We start from the raw sequence: 18,477 nt of genomic DNA on the forward strand, positions 1-18,477 counted from the left end.
CAAATGGATACAATATCATCCTGAGTGAGGTAACCCAGTCTCAGAAGGACAAATGTGGTATGTACTCATTCATAAGTGGATACTAGATGTATAACAAAGGATAACCAGACTACAACCCACAGTTCCAGAGAAGCTAGCTAACAAGGTGGACCCAAAAAGAAATGCACAGATTGCCCTGGGAAAGGGAAATAGACAAGATCTCCATGAGTTAACTGGGGATGAGGGGCAGGCAATGGAGGGTAGGCGATGGGGGATGAGAACATAATGGAACAGGATGGTCGAGCTGGAACAGGGATGGACTGGGAGAGCAATGAAAGAGATACTGTGATAAAGAGAGACATCACAGGGATAAAGAGAAACTGGATGCTAGGGAAGTTTCCAGGAATCCCCAAGGATGACCCCAGCTTAGACTACTATAAATAGTGGAGAGAGTGCCTGAACTGAACTGGCTTAACCCAGTGATCAGATCGGTGAATACCCCAACTATCATCACAGAGCTTTTCTCCAGTAACGGATGGAAGCAGATGCAGAGATCCACAGCCAAACACCAGGCCAAACTCCAAGAGTCCAGTGGAAGAGAGAAAAGAGGAATGCTATGAGCAATGCAACAAGATCATGATGGGAAAACCTACATCGATGACCAAAGCAAACTGGTGGGAACTCATAAAATCAATAGCTGTGGAGCCTGCATGGGACTGGGCTAGGCCCTCTGCAAAGCAAGACAGTTGTATAGCTTGATCTGCATAAGGGGTCCCCTTGAAGTAGGATCAGAATCCATCCCTGGTGCGTGAGCAGGCTTTTTTGAACCCACTACCTATGATGAGAAACCTCGCACAGCCTTGAGGCAGGGAGAGGGGCTTGGACTCGCCTCTACTAAATGTACCTTGCCATGGCAGGCCTTACCTTCTTGTAGGAGGGAATGGGGGGGGACGGGTTGGGAGGGGGAGGCTGGAGGGGCAGGAGGAGGGAAGAGGGGGGTCTTTGATTGGTATGTAAAATGAATAAAAAATTTTAAATAAAAAAGAGGAAGCCTTTCTTTGAGTTCAAAGAAGATCTGTAGAGCTTATATTCTTTCTCTCTCTCCTTTTGCTGTTCTTCCTCCTCCTCATCCCTCTCCCTCTGTCCTCCTTCCTCTTTCTCTTCCCTGTGTTTCTCTTTTCAATCATCACTTTTATTGGTGTATATTTGCTATGGGTGGTGCTGGGTTATGTAAAGGCATTTTCATACAAGAATATGAAGTGGGTTCCTCACAGTCCCCTTCTATCTACTACCCTTTGCCCTCTCTTTAAATAGTTGTCTTGTTTCAGCTGGGCCGTTTCTCTTCTAATTTTATAGATAATATCATTTCTAATTTCATGACATAAAATCAACATAATTTTACATATTTATATAAAATCCTGGAGCCATACATGGAAGGGAATATTTAATATATATCTTTCTCAAACTGACAATTTGTTTAATATGATTATCTCACATCCATTTTTTTTTGCAAAACACATAACTCTATTCTTCTTTATGACTGAGAAAAATACATGGTGTGCAGATGGCACGTATTTTTTATCCATTCCTCTATTTATGGACACCAAGATTAGTTCTATGTCTTAGCTATTATGAATATTGTGACACAATAAACATTGATGTGCAAGGATCTCTGAAAATGTTGACTTAGAGTTATCTAATAAATACCCTGGTGGCATATTTGAGTCATGTGTTAGATCCATTGTTTAGCTTTCCAATGAATTCCTATGTTGATTTTACTGTGGATAGCCTGATTTACTTTCCACTTATGCTTCATAAGGATTCCTTAGGCTACATCCACACTAGTTGATATTTTTTTCTTTCTTTCTTCTTTTTGGATCCATAATTATTATTATTTATCCTCTTCTTATAAAAGACACCTGGAACAACTAAATATAAAATGTTATATGGCATGTTTAGCAATGACAAAAACACATTTTCTTGGTGTCCCTCACTGGAATAATCTAATAAAATCCTTAGAAAGTCACTCAGTCTTTCCTTCCTCTTTTGTTTTTTGAACAAAGCAAACAAAATATGGCAAGTCCTTTAACTTTAGATTACCAAAACAAGCAATTTAACAGTTCTTGAAGACCAAGAAATTTAAAGAAGTATCTTTTAAAATAAACACATGTGTGTATAAGAACACAAAGTGATGTTGCCTAGAAATTCCAAATAAATAATAAACTTATAAGATTAATTTTCTAGGTGGCACATAACGACTCTCAAGAAGTGCAAATAAACACCAGAAAGCCCAGAGACAATGCCAGGAGAGTACATCAACATGTAAAGTCACAAGGCATTGAGGCTCAAAGATGTAGAAAACAGTGCATCATGACGGATGCAGAGCATATCTCTCTCATGAGACATATGTACCTCACTGTTGATGAGGTTACACTTTGTGATAATTTAGGATTTCAAATTTACCTCCAGAGTTTACAACTGTTGAGGGAAATTTGAAGACAAAGTTTAATTGCCTACAACAATCTTATTTTACTTTAAGGATACTGGAAATCTGCACACATGGAAGGGAATTTATTCTCATGGAAAGGAATTTATTCTCATAATAAAAATGCATCCTTAAACTATTTTTCTCCTACTGGGTTGCCTCACTGAGCCATGATATGAGGGTTTATGCCTAGTCTTATTGTATTTTGTTATGCAGCATTCAGTTGATATCACTGGGAACTTGCTTTTTTTTTTTCTAAAAGGAGAGGGAGGAAGAGTGAATCTGTGGGAAAGGGGAGTAGGGGGTGGATGGGGACTGGGAGGAGAGGAGTGAGGAGAAACTTCCACCAGAATGTACTGAAAACAAAAGTAAAAATAAAAATGTAAAAATTTAAAAATAAATAACTAAATAAATATTTCCTTCGGAAGCCCGTGTTTCTATTCATGGCTCCACATGGCAAATATGCTGTATTCTGTGGGTGTATTTTCTTGTGAATTGGCAGGGTTAGTGTCAATTATTTCTGAAAATACTACCTTTGCACAAACTGCTTCCTTGATTGGTAAACACTGTGATATTTCATTAGCTTCTGTAAAGAGGGATTATGGAGCATGTCTTAAATTAGAAATTTTACTCTCTCATGATGCGTGTTCTCATAACATGTAGTTCTTGTCAACTTCATGGTAAAGCCTCACATCATGCTTCCCAATAAGACCCCATCGAATCTAGAAACCCACTGCTATAGGAAAATACAGGAAGGTGCTGCTCAAATTTTCACATTCGAGATGGAAACTCCATGATTGTGCAGTTCAACTTCAAACTGGAGAACTTCTTCAAGAAATTCACTCATTTGTTTGGCTCAGCTTCTCAGTATCTATATGATCTTTTGAAGGCACAAACTTAAGAGATTCTCCAAGTAGCATTCTTTATAATCTGTTGCATAAGTTCAGTGATAGGGTTTACAACTTCTTCAAGTGGTCATCCTATGTTCTTCCTTCCTGCCACTCTTAAGCACAAGCTAATTGAGGTTTTCCATGGTTATTGTGTCCATATCTTACCATATTTGTACAATTGAACTCAATTTCAAAGTCAGAGCCATGCTGGATCCTTAAAACACTCTAAAATTTCAGGAAGTGATGGTCTGTGCAGTTCATTAGCTTACTTCTCTGCATCCACACACTCCATGATGTGCATCTTGGCCACTGTCAAGTTCTAGGACCCTGAGGAGAATTTATCATTGTAGAGGTAGAGCCTAGGGGCCCCACTGACCAGGCAGTTTGGAATAGAGTTCAGGGCTCAACACTCTCTTTACCTGCCTTTACAATCCCTTCTGTTATGTTTCCTTTCGTTTGTTTGGTTGGTTTTCTGGTTGTTGTTTTGATACAGGGTTTATCTGTGTAGCCTTAGCTGCCATTGGCTGTCCTGGAACTTGCTTTGTTGACCAGGCTGGCCTTGAACTCATAGAGAATCTCCTGCCTCTGCTTCTTGAGTGCTGGGATTAAAGGCACACACAACCACTGCCTGGCTGTTATATTTCTTAATGTAGCTTTAACTTGTTTTTTCCATAGGTAGTGAACATTGATATTTTCTCATACGTTTCTCAGATATCCTTCCTTTGCTTTTGGCAATTGTCTCCTCTCTATTAAAACCCACTTTTGTCAAGACGGTACCCATGCTTTCCTCCCCTACAAAATGTCATCAATAAACTACATATTACAAAATATGACAGGCAGTTATTCTTTCCCTCAGAATCATTTAAATGAATTAAACATAATCATTGCCTTCTGTTGGAAGCAGCTCTTTCATTTACTTCTGAATATTATTTCTCCTGCTTCTTCCTTTGATTTTATTTATTTATTTATTTTTTCTTTCTCAACTACATTTTGTAGGTGAGCCAGTTCATTTTATGATTTTAAATGTCACACAAAGAAGGCATAGAGTGTAGCTTAGTGATAATATATTTACCTTGCATATACAAAGCCCGAGGTGTGCTTGCTAGTACTGAGAGAAATAAATACATTTTTAAAAAGTACTAAGTATTAATGACTGCTAGATTTATATCCAGCTGTTACCATGTCCTTCAACTCTGAGTTTGTATAGAATTCTGCCAGTCTAAAGAACAGCCATATCATGCCCATTAGGAATTACACATTTCCTAACAGGCAAAACACAAACAATAGTATTTGAGTCCTACTTGAATATATTACTTGCTTTTGTAAATAGTCCCAGGTCTAAAAGCAACTGCTAAGCAAAATACTGGGAACCATGATTCATCATTCAATCCTTTATTTCCCCATGGTCTTCATGCAACCAATTAAAAAGTCTTGTTATCTCTTCCACATTTGAAAAAACTGTCTACTCATTAATGTGCTATATACTATTTCAATATAATTTCATGTTTATGTTTCTGTAATTTCTTCCTGATTCTTGTTTTGCTAGTGTTTTATACTGCACAACAATCAGGCTAATCTTTGAAAATGCAAATCAGATTACATCTTTCCCCGCTGAATTTGGCATGAAAATCAGAGTTCTGTTGTGAGGTCAAGGAAGCCACAGATCTGAGCTCCTGTCTATAACTCTTAGCTCATTTTCCACAATTTTCCTTTATTCATTGCAGTTCAGTATTAATGGTCTCCTTGGTTCCCTTCAAACTCACCTAGCCTATTACCAAGCTGTGTGAAACAGAGATTAAGTGGATTAAGATTCTTTGCACTTAAGCCTGAAATAAAATATTTCCTTGAAAAGACTTTCAGTGAGCAGGGTATCTACAGTGATATTCCATCTTTCTTTGTTGTCCAAAACTATGTATAGACATCTCAATGTCCAGTACTAGGCATCATGCTGCTGTTTCTTTTAGTTCATTTTCATTTGAGATTATTTTTAGTATTTCTAGAATATGAACCTGAAAAAGCCAGTATTTTCCCAAATTTTCAGCCGTAATTTCTAGCAGAATATCTCTCAAAAATTTTGTCTCAAGTTGGAAGTGTTGCTCTCTGGTAGAAAATCTGACTAGCATACATGGCACATTGTGTTTTAACTCATTAGCAATGTAGACTTGACTAATAAACATGTTATATGAAACCATGAAATTATTATTTAATGTCTTGCAGAATATTTAAAACCTTGGTTTCTCAAACTATATTCTTGACAATTAACACCTTTGAGAATGTGTTTTAGAGTTCTAGATATTTCATTTTACAAACAGATATAAGAATAATTTAAATTTGCTCAAACCATTGTATAAGCATTATTATAATGTACATTACACTATGAAATAATTTATCTCTAGGTAATTTTTGCATGTGTGTTTAAATTGTTTTATACAGAGATTGAATTTTAGAGTGATATACACTTACTTACATGTAAATTACTTTTCTTCTATATTTAATGATAATTGCCTTTAACAATTAGAATATTGTTGAATTTTACATTTCATTCATATATAGTGTTTACTTTAAAATATAAACCTATATTAACTATGTGGAAGGTAGTGTAAACCAGTTCACTTCAGTTACATGGTAGAAATTTGTTCTCCTTCACAGCTTATGACCTCTTATCCATGGGTTCTTCACTAGCTTTATAGTGCCAGGCATGAGTTCCATTCAATTCAGTGGGCTTTACATCAAATTAGACATTTGTTGATTGCCCACAAGATAAAAGGGCTACTTTTGAACTTTGAGGAACATCTTGACAGTCCTGTCATTGTTGGGGTTCTCATGATTTGTAGTTGTGTAGGATGGTTGATGCTTTTTCTACCATTTTCACTATGAGAGCTAGTCCTTTGGGAGGAAACTTCGACGTCAATACCAGCTTAATTTCTCCAAGTCCTGTGACCCACATATGTAGTCTTTAGCTATAGAGTCTTACGTGCTGTCTTGTGGGGTAACCAAGAGCAATAACAGTACTCTGATGTTGTTTAGGAGGTCTCTTTGAATCTTCTAACAACTTGAATATGCCTCCCATCTTTATTCACATAGATAAATTCAGCACTCACATCTGTCAAAAAAGCTTCATTTTACAGACCAGTAGGGAGATTCACAACTGCTCAAAAATGAAAAAAAAAAAAAAGAATGACAGTGGGTGCCTTGCCCCAATAGGACATCTGGAACACAACTCAGGGAGTACCACAAAAGAAGTGAAAAAGATTGTAAGAGGTTAAGGACCAGAGCAACTGCTATCAGATAGTTTCTTCTGGAAATTATGATGATGATGAGCCCATCAAGTCTCAACAGTTATGGCTACCTGTACAGAACCTTCAATGACCACAAAAGCCATCTTGGATGGAGGAACGTTTCAAAAGGCCCCCACCTGGGTAAAAATCTACAGGCCAGCAAGTAGGGGGGATAGATAATACATGATTATTTGTTGTTTATCTGTTTGTTTTTCAGGGATAAGATCCCAGTAATAAGCAAAAAAAAGTAAAGTGGTCAGGCCTAAACACATGCAAATAGGAAGAGGACTAATTGGACTCAGTAGGTATGTGTGTGTGTGTGAGTGTGTGTGTGTGTGTGTGTGTGTGTGTGTGTGTGAGAGAGAGAGAGAGAGAGAGAGAGAGACAGAGAGACAGAGAGACAGAGAGACAGAGAGAGAGTCAGAGACAGAGAATTTAAGAGAAGATGGTAGAGGTACATGGTACATGGGTGGAATTGAAGGGTAAACAGAATACAGAATGCAAATGTTTCAAATAAAGTTTACCCAACTATGAAATCTTCAAGTAAAAAAGGAGAGGGGGGCGGCTAGAGTGATCGGCAGTTAAGAGAATTGGCCGCTCTTTCAGAGGATCCAGGTTTATTTCCCAGAGCCAAGATGGCAGATCACAACTATCTATAACTTCAGTTCCAGGGAATCTGGTATCTGAGGAGTTGGTGAGGTAAGGTTGGCTGTGGCTTGTTATGTTTCTCTGATCTTTCAGATTTCACCCCAATATCTGGCTCTGGGTTTTGGTTTTTATTAATAGGACCATTTAGCAATTCCTGTTACATATTGAGCTTACTGTTTTAATATTATATATATATATATGTGAATATATATGTATATATTGAATATATATATACGCATGTATGTTGAAAATTGAAATTAACATGAGTATATCAACAACTTTCATAGTTTTTTCATCTATTTTCTGTTCCTCCTAGGTTTATAATAATCTCTACATAATTCAGTATTTGTTGCAATTTCATGTAAATAAAGTTGATCAGTAAATTAATTTTGTCTCATTTCCCTCAGGAGTTATTTTAAGACTTCCCATCCTTTAGTATATCAGTTATAGCTAAGGAATAATGAACTGCATAGAAACACTTTAAATTTAAATTAAAATTGTTACAAATTTGAAAGATTTAACAGAACAAAATGTGGTACATCTATATAAACTGTGTTGTTTTGCTGTAAATTTTTCATTTTTTTTTAATTTATTTTAATTTATTTTGCAATACAATTCAGTTCTACATATCAGCCACGGATTCCCTTGTTCTCCCCCCCTCCCGTCCCCCTCACCTTCCCCCCAAACCCCCCCCCCCCCATTCCCATCTCCTCCAGGGCAAAGCCTTCCCCACAGACTGAGGTCAACCTGGTAGACTCAGTCCAGGTAGGTCTAGTCCCCTCCTCCCAGGCCGAGCCAAACAATCCTGCATAGGCCCCAGGTTTCAAACAGCCAACTCATGCAATGAGCACAGGACCCGGTTCCACTGCCTGGATGCCTCCCAAACAGATCAAGCCAATCAACTGTCTCACCCATTCGGAGGGCCTATATTCTATGAGAAAGTTTCAAAAACATGGAATGAATACATGAAAATTCACAAATTTAGAAATCAGTTTCAATTAGCTCCAAAGTTAAGAATTAAAAAAATGAAAAATTGAAAATAAAAGACCTTCAATTTTTCATTTTTTTAATTCTTAACTTTGGAGCTAATTGAAACTGATTTCTAAATTTGTGAATTTTCATGTATTCATTCCATGTTTTTGAAACTTTCTCATAGAATATTTGTTACTATTTTACAATCAAAATGCAATGCATTTGATGGACTTTCTTTTCTATCTTTTGCTGTGGGATGTCTTTCTGTATGCTGTGACTCTGTGTTGCTCTGATTGGTTGATAAATAAGCTGCATTTATCTATGGCAGGGGCAGGATGGAGCCAGGCAGGAAGATCCCAGAGTGAGATGGTGAAGGTAGAAAGGAGAGTAAAAAGGAGATGCCAAACCATCATCTAAGGAACAACATGTAATGGGATGCAGGTAAAGCCATGGAACACGTGACAATATGTAGATTAATAGAAATGGGTTAATTTTAGAAGAAAGAGCTAGCTAGCAAGAAGCCTGCCATAGGCCTTACAGTTGGTAATTAATATAAGCCTCTGAGTGATTATTTTATAAGCAGCTGTGGGACGTCAGAGCAGGCAGAACACAGAAAAACTTCCAGCTACAATCTTTAGTCCCTATCTCCTTCTCTACCTCTCCCTCTGTATTGGTCAGTGTTTTGTTCTAACTGAGGAGAGACACGATGACCATGGCAACTATTATAAAAGAAAGCATGTAACTGGGGCTTGCTTAAAGTTTCAGAGGTTTGGTCCATTATTACATGATGGGGAGCATGTGGCATGTAGGCAGTCATGGCGCTGCAAAAGCGCTGAGAGTTCTGCACTGGGATACACAGGCAGCAAGAAGGGGGAGAGGGACGCTGGGCTTGGCATAGGTTTTTGAAACATCAAAGCGCATCCTCTGTGACACATTTCTTTCAACATGGCCACACCTCCGAATCCTTTCAAATAGTGCCACACCATGGTGACCAAGCATTCTAATCTATGAACCTATGGGAGCGGAGCCATTCTCATTCAAAGCACCACACCCTCTTTCCTCTCTTCCTCCCTCCCTCCCTTCCTTTTTTCCTTTTTTCTTTCACAGGAGACAAGTTCTCACTATGTAGCCTAGGCTGTCCTCGATATCACAGTGATCTTATTTCAGCCTCTCAAGTGCGAAGATTACAAGTGTGAGCCACCAAGTCTGGCTGAATGTTAATATTTGGTGGATGATTTTTGTTGATCTCTTTTTTTGAGAGTACTAATAATTTTTTATTTATCCCTTACAACTAGTTAATTATTATTTTTCTGTGTGTTGATAAGGAAGTATTGTTTGTATCTATTTATTAAATTGTTTTTCTATTAATATTCTAAGTTCTGCTTTTATGTTCCTGTTGCATATATCTCTTCATTATGCTGTACTTTGAAAAAATAAAAAAATACTAGTATGCTTGACTATAAATAGTAAACTATTGTGCCATGTATCAACCAATCAATTCACATGTTAGCTTCATTTCTGTGTTAATTCTAATTATGATTGTATAAAATTTATGTAATTTGTAAACTTAATAAATGCACACCCTCATTTATTCCTATTCCAGTTCTGTGGTTATATTCCAATTCTTCCTTCTCAGAGACAATGTCCCATATTTATGGTTTAAATGATTATATGATCCAGAGAAAGAAATTTTCCTATGAGACTGTTTCCCTCAGAATGTCAGAAGCTAGACTCATGAAGTCTCACCAACATGACTCCTAAACATGAACTGACAAGGACTACAGCAACAGACATACCAAAGTAGATGAGGAAAGACCTGTTTGCCTCCTATACAAAGAACTACAAGCTGAGTAATATTCCATTGTGTATATGGACCACATTTTATTTATCCATTCTTCAGTTGAAGGGCATCTAGGTTGTTTCCAGGCTCTGGCTATTACAAACAATGCTGCTATGAACATAGCTGAGCAAGTGCCCTTGTGGTATGATTGAGCATTGCTTGGGTATATGCCCAAGAGTGGTATAGCTGGGTCTTGGGGGAAATTGATTCCCAATTTTCTAAGCAGAGAAAAACAATGACATCATGACGTTTGCAGGCAAATGGACAGATCCGGAAAAAATCATCCTGAGTGAGGTAACCCAGACTCAGAAAGACAAACATGGTATGTACTAACTCATAGGAGGATACTAGATGTAAAACAAAGATGACTAGACTGCTACTCACAACTCCAGGGAGGCTACCTAGAAAACAGGACCCCAAGAAAGACACAGGGATTGTCCAATGACAGAGAAATGGATGAGAACTACATGAACAACCTGGATGTGAGTGGGGGTAGTGAATCGAGGGAAAGAGAGCTTGAGGGAGCGGGAGATCCCAGCTGGATCAAGAACAGAGAGGGAGAACAAGAAATAAGAGACCATGATAAGTGAAGACCACATGAGAATAGGAAGAAGCAAAGTGCTAGAGAGGTCCACAGAAATCCACAAAGATACCTCCACAATAGACTACTGGCAATGGTCGAGAGAAAGCCCGAACTGACCTACTCTGGTGATAGGATGGCCAGACACCCTAATTGTCGTGCTAGAAATCTCATCCAATGTCTGAGGGAACCAGATGCAGAGATCCACGGCCAGGCCCCAGGTGGAGCTCCAGGAGTCCAATTGGTGAGAAGAGGAGATTTTGTATGAGCGAGAATTATTGAGACCATGATTGGAAAAAGAACAGGGACAAATAGCCAAACGAATGGAAACACATGAACTATGAACCAAAAGCTGAGGAGCCCCCAACTGGATCAGGCCCTCTGGATAAGTGAGACAGTTGATTAGCTTGTACTGTTTGGGAGGCATCCAGGCAGTGGGACCAGGACCTGCCTCAGTGCATGAGCTGACTGTTTGGAACCTGGGACTTATGTGGGGACACTTTGCTCAGCCTGGGAGGAGGGGACTGGACCTGCCTGGACTGAATCTACCAGGTTGAACTCAATCCCCAGGGGATTCTTTGCCCTGGAGGAGATGGGAATGGGGGGTGGGCTGGAGGGAAGGTGGGTAGGGGCGGGAGGGGGGAGGACAAGGGAATCTGTGGCTGATATGCAAAATTAAAGTATAAAATTTAAAAAAGAACTACAGGCAACTACAGAATACTGAAAGTGAGAGAGAACTTCTTTCCCAGGGAAGAGCACATTAATTGGTTAACGAATACCAAATGATCAACCCTGAAAACATACAAGATACACATGGACTGGGAAGGTTGTAGAATCTCTCTCTCTCTCTCTCTCTCTCTCTCTCTCTCTCTCTCTCTCTCTCACACACACACACACACACACACACACACACACACACAAACACACACACTATGTTTAATCTTTTAGAGTGAAAAGAATGTTATTTTCAAATTAATGATTCTTTCAAAGTTTCAAATGGCTAGGACAATAAATGTAGTGACCATATTTCTTTCTATATTTGCCTCTAATCGAATTGTGTGCAAAAAAAAAAAGTCTTCTGCATGATAATTGTTCTGCTTTGTGCAAAATGAATTTTAATGAAGCGGTCATGGGAGGCTCCAATAAGTAGGGATTCCATTGCCTTTGGTTTGTTTGAAAGCAGTGTTAGGGAGGAATTTTCAAAACAGCTCTTTGGAACAGCAGAGAAAACCAGGAAATGAAACTTACGTTTTTCTCCTAACAATAGAAAATGCCCATTTCATAATTAATTCTAAATCTTTTGTTCTTGTGAGCATTGTCTATCTATCACCCTTTTGGACTGATACTTTAAGTAGTGTTTTGTAACTCCAAATCATCTCCCTTTGGAATGTATCAGACTTTCCTTTATTGTGCTATACTAGAGTCAAGTAACTTTGACAACATGTTACAAAACAGACAAAACCAATTTTGTGTTTCTTTGCTTGACACAATGTCTTGCTGTGTTTTCTCTGAGGCTGGTCTCAAATTTTTAATCATCCCACTGAGACTGTGGAGGGTGCTGGGATTAGAGATGCCATGATGTCCAGCTAATACTCAATTTTGGTGCTGTTGATTGAATCTTCTTGTAATATAATTAAAATTATGAATGTTTGTCATTTTCATTCTACAGTTAAACATTGAAAACCCACCATGCTGACTGAAATTTGCATCCTACCCAATACTTTTAAGGACAGCAAATGACTATTTTAAACTGTTTTGGATTATAAAAGTTCTTACCTGCCAGTGTGTCCTTTTATAAATATCATTTTTAGTATATTTTTAATTTTGAGATTATAATTTAAATACAAGATTTCTCTCTTCCCTTCCCCACCCTCAACTTCCTCATATTCAGCTCCCTACTCTCCTTTAAATTTATTGTCTTTTCCACTAATTGTTATTGCATATATATGTTATTGCATATATATGTGTGTGTTATTGCATATGTACATTATTACACACACACACACACACACACACACACACACACACACACACACACATATATATATATATATATATATATATATATATATATATATATATATATATATATATATATATATGTGCTCAGCCTCTATAATGTAACTTGTATGAATGTTTTCAGGGCTGAGTGTTCGACACTGACAACAAACAGATGTTTCCTTCACTAATATCCAAATGTTGTAAAGAAAAATATAAGAAAGTGAAATAATTTGTAGGAATTTAATTTGAAAGTTCTGATAGCTGAAGTTCCTGGTGTTCTCATTCTGCCTAATCTTTTCCTTTACTTGTCCAAAGAGTAACATGGAATCTGCTTGTTTGGAAAACAAGATTATATGAGGTTATATTTGGCATTTCCATCTTGATGTTCTATGTTTTATATTCTTACAATGCCTTTTCAATTTTGCCTTATATTTGTTTGTTCTTCCTTTCAGGATTAAACTTCTGCTTTATCACTCAAAATTGTATGCATATTAAAATTTAGTATTGTGACTCAGTCAAATTAAATTCAACATATGGAAAATATTGTGTTCAAGATATTAAATAAGCAGGGAACTAAGATGTTCTAGCAGGTTCAAGCAATTTAAGAAGCAAAAATATTCATGTGTAATAGAATATGTGTTGTACGGGATTTCTGAGTTCTACATAAATATGTTCAATGTTCCACAGGTTGTAAATATCTGGGAATAATATAAATAAGTAAATATATATACATTGGACAAACATGTGAATCTATGTCAGATAGAAATTTAAAAGCTAGCAGATAACTCTATTGTGTACATATAGAGAATATTTGATCAGTATCCTCCCAAAAATTGAGGTAACTACCATACTCCCCAAAATTTGATATAACTTTTTCTTTTTTTCTGTATTGTATCAAAGGCATGCTGGTTACCAGTTTGGTTTGCTTGATTGCTAAGTTTTGGATAATATTTATAGTCATAACTATAGGAGCATCTATGATTGTTGGACATTTCCCCTCATTTTATTTTTTTAAAAAAAAAATGTAGCAGATTTGGTGCTTACTCTCCCAAGCTGTTGTTATTACTTTCTTTTCTAGTATTATTTTTGAAATTATAATAACATAATTCCCCCTCCCATATCCTCCCTCCCACCATTAGCACATATCCCCCCTTGCTTTCTTATATGTTCATGGCCACATTTGCATTAATTTCTCACTTTCCCAAAAAAACAGGGGTCCCATCTACCACTAGAAAAAGTACATTGTCACTCTCAGTGAATGTGCTGCTGGTGTTATATTTAGGAAGTGGTCTCTTGTGCCAATGTGTTCAAGACTACTTCCTGCTTTCTCTTCTATCAGGTTCATTGTAACTGGATTTATGTTGAGGTCTTTGATCCACTTGGACTTGAGTTTTTGTGCATGGTGATAGATATAGATCTACTTTCAATCTTCTACATGTTGACATCCAGTTATGCCAGCACCATTTGTTGAAGATGCTTTCTTTTTTCCATTTACAGTTTTGACTTCTTTGTCAAAAATCAGGTGTTCATAGGTGTATGGATTAATGTCAGGGTCTTCATTTGATTGCATTGGTCTGCATGTTGGTTTTTATGTAAATACCAAGCTGTTTTTTATTACTATACCTCTATAATAGAGCTTGAGGTCAGAAATGGTGATGCCTCCAGAGGTTGCTTTTTTGTATAGGATTGTTTTAGCTATGCTTGGTTTTCTGTTTTTCCATATGAAGGGGAAATAGATGAGGTCTCTGTGAGTAAACTGGGGATGGGAGGGCAATGGAGAGTAGAGGATGAGAGATGAGAACATAAGGGAATGGGATGGTTGAGCTTGAACAGGGATGGAGTGGGAAAACAATAAAAGAGATACAATGATAGAGGGAGACATCATGAGGGTAGGAAGAAACTGGGTGCTAGGGAAGTTCCTAGGAATCCACAAGGTTGATCCCAGCTTAGATTACTAGCAATAGTGGAGAGGATGCCTGAACTGGCTTACCTCAGTAATCAGACCAGTGAATACCCTAACTGTCATCATGGAGCCTTTATCCAGTAAGTGATGGAAGCAGGCATAGAGATCCACAGCCAAGCACCTGGCCGAGCTCCAGGAGTCCAGTCGAAGAGAGAGAAGAGGGGTTCTATGAGCAAGGGGCATCAAGATCATAATGGCAAAATCTACAGAGACAACCAACCAAACTTATGGGAACTCATGAACTTTTGACTAACAGCTGTGGAGCCTCCATGAGATTGGACTAGTCCCTCTGCATAAGGGAGACAGTTGTGTAGCTTGATCTGCTTAAGGGTCCCCCTGGTAGTAGGATCAATGTCCATCCCTGGTGCATGAGCTGGCTTTTTGGAGTCCACTACCTATGGTGGGACACCTTGCACAGCATTGATACAGGGGGAGGGGCTTGGACCTACCTCTACAGAATGTACTAGGCTCTGCTGACTCCCCATGGGAGGCCATACCTTGTTGGGGGAGGGAATTGGGGATGGGTTGTGGGGTGCTGGAGGGGCAGGAGGAGGAAAGTGACGGGGAGCTATGGTTGGTATGAAAAATAAATAAAAAAATTCCTTAATAAAAAAATAAGTAAATAAAAGAGATGTTATTGATCCAAAATAGCAAATTAATTCAAGGATATTATCAAGGCTGAGCTAGAGAACAAGAACACATGACTGCACTCAGGTGAGATTATGGTATTCTACAACTCTTAAAAAATACATGTAAACTAATTATAAGCTTTAAAATATTCAAACAGAGACTCCTGATACTTACCAAGTTATAAAACCAGGGCTGGGTATACAGTTCAGTCCTAGAATGTTTGTTTAGAAAGGAGACTACTCTGTGTTCAATCCCTAATAACAATAACAGCAAAACAAAGCATTTAAAATGATTGGGAATGGTTTGGTAAGTATAGTCCCCACTGCTCAACCATTAAGACCTGAGGTAAGATCTGTACCGGGTCCCTCAATTAAGAAAATGTCATCATTTGTTCAGGCTGTGGATAAACCTGTAGCACATTTTCTCAATTAGTAATTCATGGAGGAGATCCCAGTCCATTGTGGCTGGTGCCATCCTTGTGCTGGTACTCCTGTGTTCTATAAGAAAGCCACAGAACAAGCCATGGCAAGCAAGAAGCACTCCAAAGTCTCTGCATCAGCTCCTGACTTTAGGTTCTTGCAAAGCTGCTTTTGATGATGAACTATTAAATGGAACTGTGAGTGAAATAAAACCTTTCCTCCTAAAATAAAGTACATTGATATTTTTCCTTGTTTTTAATTTTAATACTGTACCTAGAATACTTTAATATTTCAAACTATAATTTTTATATAATTTTATTATCCTAAAACTTTATTTGTAGTAATTTAAAAGGATCCAGAATTTTCCCGATGATTACAAATAATCAAAGTACAAGTTTTTTGTCTGTATGACTTGACTGGCACCATTCTACATTTTAATCAGAGATTAATAACAGACCATTTAAAATTAGAAACTAGATCCTATTCTTTTTCTCAGAAGCCAAATTTACAACTTTCTTGTTTAGTTGTTTCTGGATAAGCCTAGTGAAATTATGTTCCAGCCCTCAGAAAGGTCTCCACATTTGGAAACTGTGTTTCTATACTAAGATATTATTTCAAACTTCTTTCTTTTTCTTTTTGCTGTCCTAACTCAATAGAACCAGTTCCCATAGAGCTTGCAACTCTTTATCATTTCCTCTTGTCTTGCTTTTATAAGATATCATAATTTTTCTTTATTTCTTCAAAAAGAGATTCATGGTAATATGATTACTTAATTAGAAATAATTTAATGTGCTGGATTAACGGGGTGATGAAAGGAGACTGGACGAGTTACCTGGCAATTGGTCAAAGTGTTTTATCTTTTAAGACAATACTCACATAAAAATAGCTCATAAATCAGAAAGGTCAATTAGTCTAGCAGTAGTGGGAGGATTTTTACAAAAGCAAATGGAATTAATGAGAAAGACTTTTGATGACAGGTTGTCACACCATTACTGTTATTTTACTCTTAGGACAGCTGCTACACTGTGTGCCACTTGGGCGTTTCAGTGAGTGCCTTTAAAAATAGCGATAAGGACTCTCCCTGGAGAGTCTATACAACATTTCATAATTAAAGTACTTTAGTAGAGGGGTAAGAAATAAACACCAAATTTAAATACCAAAGTAGCTTTACATATTTTGAAATAGTATGATTTTATGTATTTATACATATATACACATGTACACATATTTATACCTATGTATATGCATATATAATTATATGAATTGAATGTATATTTAACATAAATAATTAAATGTGTATAAATTACATATACTTTATATATTACTCTATATAATAATATAAATAATATAATATATATTAGTATCAAAACACACATGTAGCACAGCTGTATGTTGGCTGCTCTTTATTGTTTGGATACAAAATAATTGATTATTAAGATAGTGATTTCAATCTATTAATTTCTATAATTTCTGTGACAACAGGGATATGTCCCATAACTAGATCTGTGATTAATATTCTTCTGTAATAAATGAGCCTGTTAATGTAAAATCATGAATGTAATATGTACATAAAATTTGACCTGAAAAAAATGACACTAAAACTCTCTTATTCTACACTCTTTTGATGTTAGGGAAATATTTTTCCTTTGAACTAAAAGTGATAAAACTTCACACAGTGGAAATAGTTTGCATGGAGAGAACAAGATTAAAATCACCTTTTTAGTAGCAGGTGTTTAGAATCAACACTCTTGAAAATGACATTTTTAAGGACCATTAGTGCCCTTGACCAATGGAACTAGGATTTTTTCTTTTTTTTGGGGGTGGGGTGCTAGCTTGAAAATAAGAAATAATAAGTTATGTCCTTTTGTACATAAATAATTGTTATCCAATAAATATAACTTACCAACTTGATACTGTTAGATATGGAGACATTTCTTTCCATTTTTATACTTAAATCCGTAATTAACATATGAAGAAACTGACACGGAATATGATTTCAAAGACAGTCATCTCAGCAGTAGCCATGACATATATCTGCAAAGTGAAGTTATGCATCATTACGATATAGGGAACAGTTGGCATAAACTCATAAATCAATTCAAAAATTCAATGATCCAGAAATATCTCTTCTTGAAAGTGTTAGAAAGTATAATAGGTACTTTTTATGTAGATATATAACAATTTACATTTATCAATATCACTACTCATAGAGTTGTTGACCTTTCTTTACAAACTAATTTCTTATAATAATGAACATAATTAATATCATTGTCAGAATTCAAGTCAATACCTAAAAGGGAAATGGTATTTAAACACAAATTATAAATTATAATCCTAGTCTCAGTGAACTGAATGTAGAACATTTATAGTCAACACCCACTTCTAGGGTTAGACATATTGGGAAAATTCTCAAAAACAAACAAAATTTTCCATTAAGATTAATTTTGGTTATAATAATCAAAATAATAAAATTGAAATAGAAAATTAATCTATTTTAGTATTTTTGTTTGTTTTTGTTTTTGTTTTTCGAGACAGGAGTTCTCTGTGTAGTTTTGGTGCCTGTCCTGGATCTCATTTTGTAGACCAAGCTGGCCTCAAACTCAGAGATCCCCTGCCTCTGCTGGGATTAAAGATATGCACCACTGACGTCCGACCTATAATGGTATTTTTAAATAAATGCTTTTATTGAGTATTTCATACTATATATTTTGATCACATTTAGCTTCAACTCCTTTTGACAAAAAGTACTGAGATTTTAAAAAGCGAGCTGTTTCCAAAATGTCTTGAATAAA

At 36.8% G+C, this 18,477-nt stretch overlaps 1 pseudogene; it reads right to left on the bottom strand.

Moving 5' to 3' along the window:
* Window positions 1–2,901: 2,901 nt before the first annotated feature.
* Window positions 2,902–18,477, bottom strand: part of LOC128106675 (TIP41-like protein) — a 66,024-nt pseudogene continuing 50,448 nt past the window's right edge.

Source organism: Peromyscus californicus, unplaced genomic scaffold (assembly GCF_007827085.1).
Source record: "Peromyscus californicus insignis strain IS unplaced genomic scaffold, ASM782708v3 Scaffold_9__1_contigs__length_137607984, whole genome shotgun sequence".
Classification (NCBI taxonomy): Eukaryota; Metazoa; Chordata; class Mammalia; order Rodentia; family Cricetidae; genus Peromyscus; species Peromyscus californicus.